This window comes from Monodelphis domestica, chromosome 4 (assembly GCF_027887165.1).
Source record: "Monodelphis domestica isolate mMonDom1 chromosome 4, mMonDom1.pri, whole genome shotgun sequence".
Classification (NCBI taxonomy): Eukaryota; Metazoa; Chordata; class Mammalia; order Didelphimorphia; family Didelphidae; genus Monodelphis; species Monodelphis domestica.
Window position 1 is genome coordinate 26773889 of NC_077230.1, and position 18279 is coordinate 26792167.

The 18279-nt window shown below is 34.3% G+C and overlaps 1 long non-coding RNA gene across 1 annotated transcript; it reads right to left on the reverse strand.

Annotated features, from left to right (window-relative positions):
* Positions 1-943: 943 nt before the first annotated feature.
* On the reverse strand, positions 944-17372 carry LOC103104177 (uncharacterized). Its single transcript, XR_467000.2, has 2 exons — positions 17307-17372; positions 944-1931 (listed from the first exon to the last, which is right to left on the reverse strand). It is a non-coding gene; the product is annotated as an uncharacterized LOC103104177 (long non-coding RNA).
* Positions 17373-18279: the final 907 nt, after the last annotated feature.

The window sequence follows — 18279 nt, forward strand, 5'->3', positions numbered from 1 at the left end:
ATTGTACAAAAATATTTATAGCTGCTCTTTTTGTGGTGGCAAAAGTGAGGGAGGGAGACAATTAGAATCATATAACTTTGGAAAACTTCTGTGGAAATTTGTTATTACATGTAATTGATAAAATAACATATCTTTATAAAAAGAACGTAAAGAAGTCTTGAAACCAAAAAGTTTAAGAATCTTTGGACTAGAAAATCTATAATATAATCTAATGTCCAAACATTTGTTACCTTTCTACTGAAGAGATATTTTACTCCTGACTGGGGACTTCAGTCTCCTCCACTCCCTCTGCCAGAGCCCAGGGAAATATTTCAATTCAAGGGTGTCCATCTCTCAGTGCTCCCTAAGATGAATTTCCATCTTTAAAAAGAGTAAGCTATCTGTGATTCTCTTCATACAGATGGACTCACTCCCACCTTCAAGCCTGGACTCCTACTATTCACCTACTTGTCATTGTCCTTCAAACATAACATGTATGCTTTTTCCCATTTCTATTTCTTACACACATTGGTCCATATCCTTCCTTGCTCTCTCTCTTCTTCTTCTTGCCAAATCCTACCTAGCCTTCAAATTATAGATCTGTCATAAAGAGGATACTATCAGGGTTTTTGCCATTTCTTTGCTTTGTCATTGATTACTAATGGTCTTATTCTGAAAGAAGATAGATATTGCTTTTACAAGAAAAGGACTGATGAAGGAGATAAAGTGAAAAGTGGAATGCTTCAATCTGTATTCAGATTCCAACAATTCCTTCTATGCTGGTGAATATGCCTAATTCTAGATTAACTAAACTGATAACTTAGAGGAAATGAATGGTTATAAAAAATAAAGTGCCTAGATGAACAAAAGAAGAAATTGAATATCTAAGTAATCCAACTTCAGAAAAAGAAATTGAGCAAGTCATAAATAAAGTCCCAGATGGGTAAAAGACATCTAGAACAAGAAGATTTACAAGTGAATTCTATCAAACATAAAAGAACAATTAATCTCAATATTAAGCAAACTGAAAAAAGATAGAAAAAGAAGGCATCTTTCCTAATAAACACGTGGTCAAGATATCTAAACCAGTGTAAAAATGGAAGGTTACTGGACTGCAACTAAAGGGTTTTCCCAACTGGCTATCATGGTGAATCAAAGGAATAAGGGAAGCAGATTCAACCTATGAAAGGGAGAGCTAAGACTGAATGGAGTTAGCCTCTGTTCTTCCCTAGCACTAGATTCCCTGAGGCTGAAGGGGAAGTGATGACAGGCTTCCTCTTTTACCTAACACTAGGGAAGCTTTCAAGTTTCCTCCTCAGAAGATGATCCAGAGGCACTCCCCAGCAGGGGCCTTTCCTCAGAGGGTGATGGACAAAGCACCCTCCTCTCTTTCTCAACACTGCGTACCCTTCCACACAATGTTTGAGAGGCTTGACAAGAACCTGACTGCTTTGCGAAAGGGTTTAATAACAGGCATTAGGTAAGCTAGATGAAGGAAGGAGGATATAGGTTGCCCTGGTGTTCCTACATGGTCTGTGGTCTCTACAGGGAGAAAATACCTCTTCATACAGATTTCACCATCCCTTTCCAATAAAATAATCCTTCTATTAACTTAAATATCTATTAAGCCTAAGAGCCTATAAAGGAATGAATGCAGGAAGGCAGAAAGGACAAAGAAGCTGGGCTCTCCTTTTGTGAGTCCAACAGCCCCTTATGGGGTCTGAGATATCTTCTCCTCAGTCCATAGGTGGTTGTAGATGACTCCTTGAAGCAAGATCTCTGGAAGGTTTGAGTGTAGAATCAGGATCCTCTCAGGTGGCTTTCAGAGAAACCCTCAGCTTCACAAAACAGGTCTCTTCTGCTCAGCTCATAATCCCCCAGCAGCTGCTTAGAACACTCCCAGCTCAGGTTCCTCCCAGAATCCTCTGCTCTCTCCAACTGCCACAGTCTTCCTTAGTTTTCATGTCAGTGTTCCAAAAAAAAAAAAAATCCATCCATTACTCATCCTTACACCAGAAAGAAACAAAATAAAGAAAACTACAGACCAATATCCCTAATGGACAATTGACACAAAAAAATTTAAGTAAAATATTAGCAAATAGGCTACAACAACATATTGGCAAAATCATGTACAATGTTCAGATTGGATTTATACCATCAATGAACAGTTGGCTCAATATAAGGAAGATTATGCTTTATCATAAACTATGTTAATAACAAAAATAATTAAAAATATCATTATACTAATAGATGCCGAAAAGGCTTTCATCAAAATCCAATATGAGTTTCTATTAAAAACACTAGAAATCATGTGAATAAGTGAGCCTTTTCTTAATATAGTAATTATCTATCTAAAACCAAGAGCAAATATTACACAAAATGGGGGAAAAAGTAAGAAGCTTATTCAATAAAATTGAGGTTAAAGCAAGGATATCTATTACCACTACTATTTTTTAACATAGTTCTAGAAATTCTAGCTATAACAATTAAATAAGAAAAAGACATTGAGAGAGTATACATTGGTAAAGAGGAAACTATCACTTTTTGTAGGTGATATGATGATTTACATAGAAAACTTTTTTCTTTTTATTCAAAATTTATTCAAAAATTCTATTGATAAATTCAGCAGTCATATGTTACAAAATGAATCACTAGCATACTTGCATATTACCAACCAAGTCTGGCAGGAAGCACTAGAAAAAGAAATTTCATTCAGAATAACTATGGAAACTATTAAATATCTGGGAATGTATCTACCAAGATTTGCCAGGAACTATGTTAATCCAACTAGAAAAAGAGCTAGAAAAAGGATAGCAAAATTCACGAGAAGGAACAATAGATCAAGAATCTCAAGGTGACAATGAAAAATGTAGGAATGAAGGCTATCAGTATTAGATCAGATCCCAAACTATATTACAAAGCAATAATCATCAAAATTTATTTTGTATTGCTTAAGAAAGAATAGTTAATTAGTGAAATAGAGTAGATACACAGCATAAAGAAGAAAACAAAGACATTAGCAAATATAAACCCAAACTACTGAAGTAAGGATTCAGTATTTGGCAAAAACTACTGGGAAAAACTAAAGCCTTTTGGCAGAAATTTGATGTAGATAATACCTCACACTACATTCCAAGATAAACTCCAAATGGAGAGGAGCAAAGAAGAAATTATCTTTCAGATATACAGATAAGTTGAGAGTTTATGGTCAAGCAAGAGAGAGAAAAGCTCAGAGAAGATGAAATGAGCAATTTTTATTATATGAAACTAAGAAGCTTTTGTACAAATGAAGACCAACAACTAAAATAGTTTCTATTAGTAAGCATATAGATAACTGTGAAAAACATCTTTGTAATGAATTTTCTGTTAAATATCTTATATCTAAGATTTATAAGAACTAATTAAATTTGGAAGATTGAGTCATTTCCTAATACAAATATGTCTTGGAGATATTGCAGGTTTGGTTTCAGACGACTGCAATAAGGTGAATATTATGATAAAATGAGTCACATTGATTTTTGGGTTCTGGGTACCTATAAAAGTTATATCTACACTATTCTGTAGTTTATTAAGGGTGTAATAATATTATATCTAAAGCATTTTTCATACCTTAATTAAAAATACTTTATTGCTGAATTTTTAGTGAGTCAACTTTGCTGGTAGAGGATCTTTCCTTGATGTTGATGACTGCTAACTTATGAGGTGGTAACTGCTGAAGGTTGGGGTGACTATGGAAAGTTATTTTCTTTTTTTATAGTGGCAGCTTGCATTTATTTTATTTTATTTTTCTCTATTCAAAGATATTTTTTCCAATTACATGCAATAACAATATTCAACTTAACATTTTCCAAAATTATTAGCTTATATAAATTGTCTTGTTCCCTTTCTTCCTTTCCCATTCTTGAAAATGGTAAGCAATTTGATCTGGGTTATACATGTATTATGCAAAACATACTTCCATATTGGTCATTGTTGTAAGAGAAAACTCATATAAAACCAAAACCCCCAAAGAAAAATCCAAATAAACTAATGTCAAAAATAGTATTCTTTGATCTATATCCAACTTGGATAGTTCTTTTACTGGAGTTGAATAGTTTATTTTTGTCACAAGTTGTGGCAATTCCCTAAAATAAGACAACCTAAAGTTTGCTTCATTTGATTCTTCCTCTCACATGAGCATTTAGAGGTCATTATAAGAATATTAATTGGTCTAATTTCAGTATTGTGTGTCAAGGAAGAGGGGGGCCCAAGGAGAGGAAAAGAGAGAGGGTACTGCCAGTGGTTGGAGTAGGAGGAATACAAAACATTTATTGATTCAAATTCATCCTCTTATATGGACTTAGTTTGTGGTACCTCAAAACAATTACAATAGTAACATCAAAGATCACCATAACAGATATAATTATAATGAAAAAAATTTGAAATATTATGAGATTTGCCCAAATGTGATGCAGAGACATGATGTGAGCACATGCTGTTGGAAAAAATGACACTAAAAGGCTTGCTTGACCCAGGGTTGCCATAAACATTCAATTTGTTAAACAACCACAAAAAAGCAATATTGGTGAAGTTCAATAAAGTGAAGTATGCCTATAGATGAATGGTCAAAATATATGAATGGGCAGTTTTGAAAGGAAGAAATCCAAACTAATAATAGTCCTGGTTTTAAAATACTTTAAATCACTAATAATTTGAGAAATGTAATATAAACAACTCTAAGGTTCCAACTCATAACTATTACATTTAGAAATGTGAATGAAAAAACAAAATGACAAATAGGGAAATAAGTACAACAGTGCATTGTTGATGGAGCTGTGGATGTCCCCACAGTCTCTAAGTTCTACTTCTAGGTCTATGCTTGAAAGATTTCCAAGGAAGATGAAAGTTCCCATATGTTGAAAATTTTGTATAGCAATTCTTTTCAAAGTAATGCCAAAATGGAAACCAAGATGTCTAACAATTGGAGAATGGCAAAATAATGGTATGCAAATGGAATGGAATATTCTTTTGCCATCCGAAATAGCAAAATGAATAATTTCATAGGAGACTGAGAAAATGTCTATAAAAAGTGAAATTAGCCTAACTAGAACAATTTGTAAAATAAGGATAAAGAAAAGCAACTTTGAAAGATTTTAGAAGTCTGATAAATGCAATGTTAAACCATGATGTCAGAGAACTCAAGGTGAAACATGATATCTAACTCCTGCTAGACAGGTGACAGACTTTCAATGCTGAATGATGCCTTTTGAGATAAGGCTAATGTGGGAATTTGCTTTCCCAAACTATGCATATTTTTATGTTATTAGAATAGAAAAAAATCAGTTACAGGGAAGAAGTGGAAAGCACAGATAATAAGTGTATATAAAAATAAATAATCTTTTTTTTAAAACAAGAAAAAATAAACTCTGAAGTTATACAAAATTCAAAAGATACATGTGGAAAAATAGATTCATATGGAATTATCAGACTATGTCCTTGGGTTGAAGACTATATGTAACTGAGAACATATTTTCTCTATCATAAATAAGGCCATTTTGCATGTATTGGGTGCCTCTCTGATGGTATTTCTTTTTTTTTTTAAACACCTTCCATCTTAGAATTAATACTATGTGTTGGTTCCAAGGCAGAAGAACTAAGGAATGGGAATTAAGTGACTTGCCCAGGGTTACTCAGCCAGGAAGTATCTGAGACTAGATTTGAACCCAGGACCTCCCATCTCAAGGCTTGGCTCTTAATCCACTGAGCTACCTAGCTGTCCCTTTCTGATTATATTTCTGTTGCCATCATTTTATCACCTTAGTGTCAAATCATTAAGATTTTTTTTCTCTACATGCCCTAATATGCAAGTTCACTTTTCATTTCTTTCACTTTTTTTGAGGTGTTTATTGTAGGTAACAATTAAACAGAGATATATTTATTTTTAGCTATAATAAGACCAAACTTTTTAAAAAAAAGGTACAAATCATAAGGTATTAATTAATGTGTTACATAGGCTAAATGACAATATATAAATAAAGTTATCCTCTACATTTGAACTTTTCCCCCTGAAACATACATGAATAGATAGTCAAATGTTTTTGCCTCTGCTTCTTTTAAATAATGGATGTTGCTAAAAATATTCATTCCATGTTCATTTCTTACTTTGGAAGATTGTTTGAAATGTAAAATTATCATCGAATTCAGCTAATGGAGGATGGCACAGAAATATATGAAATATTTTCATAGCCTGAAAAGATGATAATTTAAGATTTATTTAAGAATTATTCATGCTATTTAAATTAATGGGGAATATCTCTTCCCTACCTAGTTTGCTTTAAAGCCTGTGTTAGGAGGGAATAAATTGTAGGAAAAATTATAAGCAGCTTGCAATACTGATGAGAATTTCCAAGTTTTAAAGACTGCGTATATTCAGTAGACCACCAACAAGGCTATTTGTCAAAGTGTAAATCATTCAGATAATTTTTTTAGTTTTTTTTTTTCAGTGTTAGAATCTTTAAAAAGGCTTGTTTTATCTCCATAGGTAGGGAATAATTTGTGTTAAAGAATTTTTATTAATTTCTCCTTTTTTATATTTAAGAAAAAAAGTAGCAATACTATTTTTCAGTAAGAGACACCCTGTTGTGCCAGTCAGTTAGTGACAGTTAGAAGGGTGTGACCAAGGGGAGTTAGTCAGTTGAAGAGAGTTGCAAAGGGCTTTTTGTCTCTGGGTCTCCAGAGGAGAGGGTATGCTAGTAGCACTCTCTCTGGTTGGAGAATGGAATTAAGGCCTTAATAGCCTTATTGATTATTAATTAATAACTTGTGTAGATAAGGTAGATAGATTGTGGTTATATTTAAGATATTGAGAGTAGGAGAGTAGATGAGGACTTTAGCCTAGCAGAAGATACTGCTCTCTGAGGCAGATAGAATTAGGGTTTTTTAGAGAAATTTGGTTAGGATTGAGATTTGGGATATAGTTACAAGCTATTGTAAGATTACTTTCACTTTCCTCCTTCCTATTTCCTAATAATAAACTAAGTGTTTTGCATTAGTAAACTGCTCACTGGCTTTTTCAAAGTCCTACCTCCCCCCCCCCCAAGTTTAACCCTTCATACTTGCAATAGCCAGTGTTTCTTATACTCTGAAAAAAAATCAATCAATGGACATTTTTAAGCACTTAATTCTAGACACTGCTAGATACTGAGAATACAAAGCCTTAAAAAAGTAGTTTCTGCTCCTAAGGAATTTATATTCTACTGGAGGTACACAACATAAACTTTCTATACACTATATATGTAAACAACAGTAATAATTATATAAAGTACATATTGTATATATACTATAGCTAAATGGCATATGTACTATAGCGTATAATATATGCATATCAAAGCATACAACACAGTATGTTCTATACCATAATTATATGCTATATTATTCATAATAATAATATTATAATATTTAACATTTTGTATAATGCATACTATGTGCCAGGCACTATGTGCTAAGCATTTTATGATTCTTATCTCATTGGATCTTAACAACAAAACTGAGAGGTAGGTACTATCATTATCCCTATTTGACAGATGAAGAAATTGAGGCGAATAGAGGTTAAGTGACTGGATCTGAGGCTAGATTTTATCTCAGGTCTTCCTGACTCCAGGTCTGGTTCTCTAACCACTATGCCATTCAGCTTCCATACCCATACACACAAACACACAAAGATACACACACAATATGATATATAAAGTATATATAGGATATAATACATGTATCATACATTTATATATACACATATATGCATATTTATATGTACACTTATGACACTAAATATGCAGTATATCCAAAATATGTATATGTATAAATTAAATGTGAATTAATTTCAGAGTGGAATTGTGAATGTGGTTGAGGAAGTTCTTCCAATTAGGAGTCAGGGGTGAATCAGGAAAGATCTATCTTAGGGGAAATTTGAACTGAGTTTTGAAGGGAATTAAGGATTCTACAATTTACCAATGAAGAGAAAGAGCATTCTAGGTAACAGGGGAGAGTGTGCAAAGCCACAAACTCAGACTATATAATGTCATGAATAAGGAACAGCAAGAAAGAAGGTTTGACTGATTACATAACAGGTTGAATTTTCTAATGTGCATAAAGAAACACCATTTCTATCTCTGACCAGTCTGACTTGTTAGTGCCAGGGAAGGACTGACAAATTATTTTCTTCAAGGATCTGTGATTTTTTTCTGTGTAAGTACTTCCTCTTTAGATAAAGAACTATAACTTAGATCAATCGATCAACAATAATATTAAGCATTTACTATATAGCAAGAACTGTGATAAATTTGGGAGACAGGCAAATGTGAAAGTCTTTTCCTTTGAGGTATTTACATTCTAACAAAGCAAGCATTATGTGTGTGGGGGAATTACATGTGGGAATTATATGTGGGAATAATTCTTTAGGGGCCATCCCGTGGAGGAATCCATAGAGCTCCCTGGAAAACTTCTATGGACTATATTTCAATGTTGAAAACTTTTGGTGCTTTAAGATGATGATTTATTGTCCACTAAGCACAAGGAATCAATAACCCAATAACCCAATGGAACTTAATAAAGGAGTGATCTTGTCTCTCTTGCTTCAAATTCAAAGATTCCACTCAGCTTTGGTTTTCTCAACAGGAACGTTTGGAAGCCCTCTATTTCAGTTTCCCTGTAGGTTTTTACTTAGTTTTTCAGTACAAACTAGCCTTTTTCTTTGACATTTTGGTATACAAATTTTCAAATCTTCCTTTTCTTTATAGCTGTTTATAGTATCTTTTCTTCAACCTGGAAGGTCTGGTATAGGCTATAATGTTTTGCATGTAATCATTTTGCTACTTTCAGGAGACAATTATTTAATTCTTTTTAGTTTCTTTGCCTGAGATTAAAGTAAGGCCAAGTAACAGAAGATGGGTACAAGAAAGAACATTGTGTGATCTTGTAGAAGTAGAATAGGCTATGTTAAAGTTTGGAATGAACTAAGGTGAGCAGGGAAAGATAAGGGCAATGAAAATGGTTTCTGTTTCCAATTTTGAAATTATATTGGGGGAAAGATCAAAGAGAACATTGATTATAGAGAATAAGTTGATAATTACTGGTGGGGGAAAGAACTGCTTAAATTTTATTTTGCTTCTGTTTTCTTTCTGAAGGAGAATGACTTTGAGAAACAACAGAATATACAATATAAGAGAACAAAAATGGCAAAGAATTGATATTGAAGATAAGTTTTCCTTTGTGAATAAGTCATCTGACCTACATGAAATGCATCTTCAGGTACTGGAAAACTTACAGATGTGATTCTTGAAAGACTAGAAGTAAAATTTGAAAGATTGTTGGAAAAGGAATAAATAGATGCCATAGGACTAGAGAGGCAGCTGGCAAAGTTACCAAGGCTTAACACTATTTTCCATGTAATGTAGAAATCACATTACCCTGAAATAGGATCCTCTGGATCCCAGATCAAATATGTTGGAAAAATTCATATTGATAATACATGTGGGTAGGGCTAGTAAACCCTGGTTACATTTATATATTGTCTTGCATTAGGATGTAAACTCCTTGAAGGCAGGAACTCCATTTGCCTCTGCCTAGTAAATATTAAGTACTTAAAAAAAAAGAAAAAAAAACGTTGCTTGGCTTGGTTTTATTATCCCCAGCACTTAGCCCTTAGCCTGGGGGAATGACACACAAATGTTTCTTGATGGATTGATAAAATAAGTCTAAAGTTTTGCTATGAACAAGCCTTCATTTGTTGAAATGCTACATCCAGAAGTATTTTTTTTTGATATACATTTTTGGCTACAGCGAGACATTTCTACCTCCTTTCTAGTGTCAGCTCTATTCTGGATACCTAATTTTTCCAGGAAAGTCACTACTTTATAAAGGAAGTATTATTACATATTACTTCATAAAACCACAATGGCCAGAACAGACAGGAGGAAAATATCATGCCAATTCATTTTCTACTTTGCATAAATCAAACAGGTAAGAGGAGAAATTAATGCATAGATGTCTCCATTTGGGAAGCATTGATTGATGGTGAAAAGATATTTAGAGCTTGTCATTAATTTAGGGGGCAGTCTTTGATAAATAAAAATCTAATTTGATTGGTTTTAAATTTGGCCCTGAGGACAAGACTAATAATTTTATTATTACCAGAATATATATTTGCCTGCCACATATATACCAATGTAACAGCAAGAAGTATCTCTGGCACAGAACAGCTAAATACTATGTCATGTAAAGCATTTTTATTTTAAAATTTTATGTGACCATTTTCTAATTTATGTTAGACTATTGGTTCCAACTGCTTATTGACATTAGGAAGCTTTTTCCTCTTAATGCTATCAGGAGAGAAGCAGAGTCAGGCATAATTATTTTAAAATGACTTTTATCGATTCTTAAGACAATTTGAAATTGATGTTAAGATACAGGTGAATGTCTTTAATGATCTATGACACAATTAATGTGAGAGGTAATGTCTTGAGATAGAATGGACAATGGAAGATGTCAAGGTGGAGGAGTTAGCAGAAATGTTTTCATTAAAGATTTCAAAAGGAAATGTTCCTCAAGGGAACTTCTAAATTAGATGGGCCTAGAGCAAAAATCATTTGATCTAAAAGAAAAAAGATGAACATAGAATCATCATAATGCATGGGAAATAATGAGAATTCAATGGAAATATGAAATTGATAATTTCCTACTCTCATGGATGTTTCAAGTTAAATAAATATTGTACTTTTCAGCCTGGTCTTTTGTTATTAATTTTCTTGTTTTTCTTTTTAAAAAAGGACACAGATTTAAAAATGAAGTATATAACTTTAACTAATGACTGACTTAAACCAGTCATTTGCCAGAACAGTTACTCACACTTGCAATTTTTACTCCATGACATCATTTTGTCCTTCTCTGGAGTCTTTTTTTCTTTCAGTAGAGCTCTTTTGAAGCTTTCACTCAACAAATGGATAAACCTCAAGCATCCTGACTTCTAATTTCCATTGATTAATAGAGGCTTTTAGAGTTTTGAAAGGCAGTCGAACACTGTCATGTTGGTGGAGAGTTATATAAGCAGTTATTTTTATTCACATGGAGACTAAAATATCAGTGTTAGGTGATGGTAACACTAATGGAAATGACATTGTGATGACAGGGCGCTGGTGAAAGGAGATTGAAAGTGTGTGTGTATGTGTGTGTGTGTGTGTGTGTGTATGTGCATATATGCGTGAATGGTTTGTATCTGTGTGTGTGGTGAATCTGCACAGAACTAAATGGATGCAAAGTGGTATTGCTGTCCTGGGCTTATAAACCTTCCCCTCTGCCCAAGTGACACAGAAGTGAAATAATGGAAGTGCTCAGGATTTGCTAGGAGTGGTACAGCCAGGATCCTCATGAATCTTCTATAAGAAGGAAGATTTGATGAGTTTTCATTATTCCCCCCTCCTGTACACTAGAATCCAGTCACACTAGCCTTTTCTCTGTTTTGCAAACACACACACACAACCCTTATCTCTCATCTCTCATCCTCAATGCCAGGACTGTACTTCTTCCCAATCTGCCTCACGGAATCCTTCTCTCTCTCTCTTCCTCCAAGACATCATCTTTTGCAGAAAGCCATTCTTATCTGCCCAACTACTTTTTATTTTTGCTGTTTTGAATATATTTTTATTTATTAACTTTATGTGGTATAATCCTAATAGGTAACTTTTTAGTAGAACTTCAAGGTTGATAAATATACATACATATATATACATTTATATTTTATCTCATTTGATGCTCACAACAATGCTGTGAGATAGGTGCTATTATTGTCCCCATTATAGAAATAAGGGAACTGAGGCAGATAGGTTTTAAGTAATGTAGTGGGTACCATACAGCTAGTAAATGTCTGTAGGATTTGAACTCAGGTTCTTCTGACTCACTGCACTATCTAAATGCCATATACTCGTTGTCTCTCCTCTCATTAGAATGCTAAGCTCCTTGTAAACAGGAATTATTTCATTCATTACAATTTTATCCAATTGTTTATGACAATGTCTGATGGAATATAGACATGTAATAAATAGTAGTCATGATGTCATACATACATAACCTGTAAGTGATATGTGATATGAGCCTGCATGGCTGTGAGTCATAGAATAGCATAGTCAATGATAAATAAAGCCGACAATGGAGAGATGGAAGGTAGACATAATGAGTTGATACAGAAAATTAGTATAATGGACTTCACTCATTCAAAAAACATTTATTAAGAGGTTGCTACCGATAAGGTATTATGCTAAGTGCTAGCGACACAAAGACAAATGGGAAATAGTCTCTGTACTGAAGGAGAATAATCAAAGGGATAGGTGACTAGAAAAAAGATGGGTATGCCATGTAGTAAAGACTGGGGGTAACTGATTAACAACATATATGTTACATGATCTCAATGGCCACTAGGCAATCCTTCTCTACTTCTCTTATCTACTCACTATTCCACTCTTCATAGAGGCTCTTCCAACCTTTTTCACTTGTCCTCAAACCTCATCTTTTTCTGCAAACATGCCCATGTCTCTTCTGTCCTCAAAAAACCTCTGTTTGGTCCTTCCCTACTAGCTATTTCTTTCTTCTATTTTTTTTTCTACTATCTTTCTTCTCTTTTGTGGCTAAACTCAGTTGTCTTTACTAGATACCTCCACTTCCTTTCCTCTTGTTTTCTTCTTTCTACATTCTGGATACCTATTTAATCATTTACCCAGAACTGTTCTTTCCAAAATTGTCAGTGATTTTTTAAATTGCCAAACCCAATGATCATTTCTTATTGATCATTTTTCTTGACCTCTCTGTAACTTCTAACACTACCAAACTCTCCCATCTTCTTGATACTCTCTTTTTGTTGGAGAAAATTAACTATCTTTTGGCTCTCTGCCTGTCCTTTGGTTCCTTTGTTGAATTTTTATCCAGCATGCCCACTAATCTTGAGTGAGGGCTCTGCCTTGGGCCCTCGTCTCCAATTATACCATTTAATTTGATGATCCACTCCCATGGATTCAATGATCACCTCTATGCTGATGATTCTCAGATCTACTTATCTAGCTCTAACCATTATGCTAATGTAAAGTCTCATATTTTCAACTGCTGTTTTGGACATCTTAAATTGCATGTCCTGAAGCCATCTTAAACTCCACATGTAAAAAACTGAATTCATTATTTTTTCCACCCTCAAAGTTTTCTCTCTTCTGAAGTTTCCTATTACCATCTAGATGCCACTGTCCTCCCAGTTACCAGACTTACAATCTAAGTGTTGTCTTCAACTCCTTACTCTCTCACATTCTGTATACTATCGATTGCCAAGACTTGTTAATGTTATTGTTACTGTATACACAGTTCTCCTGGTTATGCTCACTTTAATATGTATCAGTTTATAGAAGTCTTCTCAGGTTTCTCTGAGTCTGTCATTTTAGTAATTTCAGTTCAATAATACATTATCTGTATAATCACAATTTATTTAGCCATTGCCAATTGATGGGAAATAATTTTCTAAATTTCCCATTATTATAAAGGATATTACCATTATTTTACTTGTCTGGTCTCATAACCTAGGTCCTATCTCTAGTCTCTTTCTGGCCTCTCCCACTACCCATAATTTCTAGGATGTACCTCTTTATTTCCTTATACATTGCTACCACCCTGGCCCCAGGACCTTATCACTTTATGCCTAAACTGGTTAGTCTCCCTATCTCAAGTCTTTTCCAACTCTAGTCTATCCTCCATTCAGCAGTCAAAATGATTTTCCTAAACCTTAGGTCTAATATGTCATCCCCACTATTCTCCAAGATTAAATATAAAATTCTTTTACTGGTGTTCAAAACCTCTTATAACCTGACTTCTTATTGCCTTTGCAGTCTTCTGACATTTTACTTTCCCCCCTCATTTCCTGATCTTTATATTTTGTGAAAAAGTGACACTGGCTTTCTTGTTGTACTTCTCACAGGACAATTTCCCTTCTTGCTCTCAACTTTGCCACTGGCTTTCCCAGTGCCTGGAATTCTTTCCCTCTTCCTCACTACCATTTGGCCTTCTTGGCTTACTTCCAATATCAGGCCAAATCCCACCTTCTGCAAGAAATCTTTTCCAACTCCACTTAATTCTAGTGCCTTCCCTCTGAGAGCATTGTCTCCTGCTTACTTGAATATACAATATATGTCTCATCTATACATAGTTTTTTGTGTGTTATCTCCCCACTTGGAATCTGAGCTCCATTGCCTTTCTTTGTATGTTTAATGCTTGGCAAGTGCCTGGCAAATAGTAGGTGCCTAATAAATTCTTAGTGACTAACTGAATGATCCATGCAATTCATTAATTTTCATACAATTTCAAGTAACCTAAAGCAGTGGCTCATAACCAGAGGATGTTAGACTTATTTTCTTTTAAAAATCTTTTGATAATGATAGGGAATACAATTGGTTTCTTTTGTAATCCTGTGGATTTTATTTATGTGTATTAAAAGTATCATTCGGAAAAGGGATCCACAGACTACCAAAAGGGTCCAGGACAGAAAAAAAAAGTTAAACACTCTTAAAGTAGAGGAAGACTCCCAGTCTAATAGATGGATTCCATGAATCTGTTTTACTAGAAGAACTGAACAAGAGTCAAAAAGTATGGATAGGTCTGGATGGGAAATGATCTGCATTGTTGGAAGAAATATCCACCTTGATATGATCAAGGATTCATTGAAATATTAAAGCATATATAATGAATATTGAAGGAATAAAGTTAATCACATAAAATGAATATTGAAAGAACAAAGTTCTTATTATAAAACAAATGTATTAACTGCCAAAAAGTGAAAGAATCAGAGAAGAGAAATTTTGAAAGTAGATTTTAAAATTTGATACCATCACAAGAGAATGGAAATTTGACTGCTGTTAAGCATGTAGATTAATCCTGTTATAAATAGAACAGACATGTATATTTCTGTGAACGAATTTGGTATCATGATAAGTAGCATAGAAATATAGATCATCCTGTTGCGTGCCAGAAGCCATGGTCAGAAATAGCAACCATTAAACTTCATGAACTCTGCTCATGCCAAATCAGGGGAATCATAGGGGCTTAGAGAAGGATATTAGGAAGAAAGGGCAGTGTGAACTTGACATTTCTTGTACCCTTCCAGGGGGAGGTGGCACTAACTCACATTTACATAGGGCTTACTTTACAAACCAATTTCTCATTTGATCCTTTCAATTCCTTTGTGAGGCAGTTAGTACAAATAGCATTAACCCCATTTTTTTGATGAGGAAAATGAGGTTCAGAGAGATTAAATGATTTGTTTTAGGTCAAATAGCGAGTAAGTAGAAGAGCTGGGACTTGAATATAGATATTCTTACACTAATGCTCTTTCCATTGACACATTGTTCAATAAAGTAATTATATTAAAGACTAAAAAAGATTAGGGAATAGGGGAGAAGGAAAAAACTATCATTTCATTAGTATACAGAATTTCTGAGTGAAGATACACCTTCTAACAATTCAATTGGCACCTTTGTTGCAACTTAGTGTTTGAGAGGGTTGTCTAGAGCACTAAGAAGTTAAATGACTTGTCCAGGGTCATATGCCAGTATGTGTTAGAGGAAAGTCTTGAACCTAGGTCTTCTTGGATGATATGTATTTAAAAAATGAATAAGTGTCTGCTTAATGGATACAGTGTAATAGATGCTCCTCACTATGATATTTAAGGTAGCAGAGAAAAGTTGGAGAAATGACACCAGGAAATGGGTTAGAGGGAAAGCTAGGATTCTCCCTCCTTTCTCCCACCCCACTTTCTGTCTCTCTCTCTCTCAGTTGGTCAGAAGGACTCTTCCTTCTTAATGTGGTGAGTTCTTAGAAAATTCAAAAGACTACTTTCACACTATGACTCTTTCTGAAAGGGGCTTATTCTTAAAGAAGGAAAGTTAGGGATGGTGGAAGAAGGGGAAGAGGGTATTTATGGTCTCCCCAATCTACTATGAAGTTCAAAACAAGAAAGTAAAGTTGATTTGTCCCTGAGGGGATATTGTTGATAAATTGAAAAGGATCTTCAGAGCTATGCTCCATTCTTTTCAATATTAAGTCACTAGCCAGGAATCCAGAGCAGTTGTCTGCTAGCTCCTTCTCCAAAGTTCAAGAGAGAAGTAGTGACCAGTTTCAGATGCTGGCTTTCTTAACTGTCTCCCTGACCAGATTCTTCTTTAGAATCTTCCTTCCTTCTCTCCTTGATTGATAGTTCCTTCAAGCTTCCATTTCCTTGCATTTGCTTGTCAATCTCACTGATGTTGTAATCTCTTCCTCACAATTCCCCACTTTTCCTGTTCAGCAAAATTACAAATAGGAAATTTGCCATAAACAATATCCACCTCATTATTTCACTATGATGAAGAATTACTCACTACCTAAACTTTGAAACTATACTATTTTAAAATATCCCACTACCTCCCCAAAATAAAAAATCCTAACTTGTCTTCTATATTCTGACTAACTATTTCTAGTCTAAGATTTGGGTGTAAGGAAAGTGGTGTAGGTCATAGATATGCAATACAGAAATATGGTTTTAAACACAATAACCAATGCAAAGTTTCAAACAATATTTTTGACAATGTAACTTTCATATATCCTAATGACTATAGTTTGTTCTAAGTAAGAGTTTCTATAAACAACTGTTACTAACATTATTATGTAGCTTAACTTATATTAATTATGCTATTCAACTGTTCTTAAGACATCTAGGATTCTGAACAACTTTCCTAAATTTTGCCTTATGTATTAGTAATTAGAATGTCAGTAACTTAACCTTATATTGTTAGCATGTTAATTCTATTAGTATTTACAAATGTACATATTTTTGTCTATACAGATTTCAAATACATACAGTTATAATGCAATTTTGTATGTGATTTCTGTGCAAAATCATGCAGATAAGAAAATTCCCTTTGTTTGAATTTTCCACAGAAATTCACAAATATATCAGTATGAATTTCATGTATATGTAACTATGAAATGTTTTGTATACTGTGATATTGAAATCACTTTAAAAAGACGGATCTATATTAATTTAAGATCACCAAGGAATTCACTTATGTAATTCCTAAATGAAACACTCAAGTCAGCTGCCAAATTTTTTTATGGTGTTTTAATTACAAACAGGAGGGAGAGAGTATCAGAGTTAGAGAGAGAGAGAGAGAGAGAGAGAGAGAGAGAGAAAGGAAAGAAGTTTAAATACCAACTCTGACTTAAGCTGAGCCAAAGTGGGCTTTAAGGCCCTGGATAGCCAAGGCTTTAAGGGATCAGTCCTTATCACTCACATGACCAATCTGAAGGAAAGCAGTCCACGGGGCTCCTCCAGCTCCAAGCACCAGGCTCCAACTGCCTCTCACCCTCCTCACAGGAAGCCCCGAGAACTCCAGAGGCTGTTCTCTACCTCACTTCCTGCATCTCACATGTGCCAATGGTGACTCTAGCTTGACGTAGGACCACCCAGAGGTCTGTCCTTTTTTTGCGCATGTCTGTTGAAGGCCATATTCTCAAATAATTAAATCTTGAATTTGCTGCAGCCCTTCCTAATCTTGTTACACTGAGTAGGGTGGAGATTATAGTTTCCAAGACCTGATTCTGTTATTCCAAGTATCCCTATTGTTATTGATCAGGAAATAGCTAAATCTGATCTTCTAAAGAATGGTCTGAATAGGGCGGAGTAGTTTTGAAATTCACAACACTTACCCAATCCATAAGATTCCTTTCCACACTGTGCTTATGTGTAGTTGTATATATGTGTATGTACCTATATATGAAGTTAACATGTATGACACATTATTACGTGACCTCATTACCATCAGTTCAAGATTTCAAAGTCTTTCCATATCTTTGGTGTTGATTATAGAAACATACATGTCTTAAGTTTTCATCTGTACAGCATACATGTGTTGTCTGTCATCTCACCTTGATTGAAGCCCCATGTTCTTTAACATACAGGAACATGCATGCATGTAAGCTTATCATATGTGTGTGCATAAGATTGATTTTTGTTTGCTTGTGCATGAAAGTAAGTTTGAATTCTTCATGTGTGCCTGTCAGTATTCATGAGTTGATTCTTCATGTATGGAAGTATGCTTTTCCATATGATAATCTTCATGTGTGGGTATATGTAGTATATGGTACTGTATAAATATTTCAGGATGTATGTAATTATTTTGAAATATGATACTGTCTTATATAATTTGATGTTTGATTTCACAATGGGTTTCATTTTGTGTAGATTGTTTTTTTAAGATGTTCATA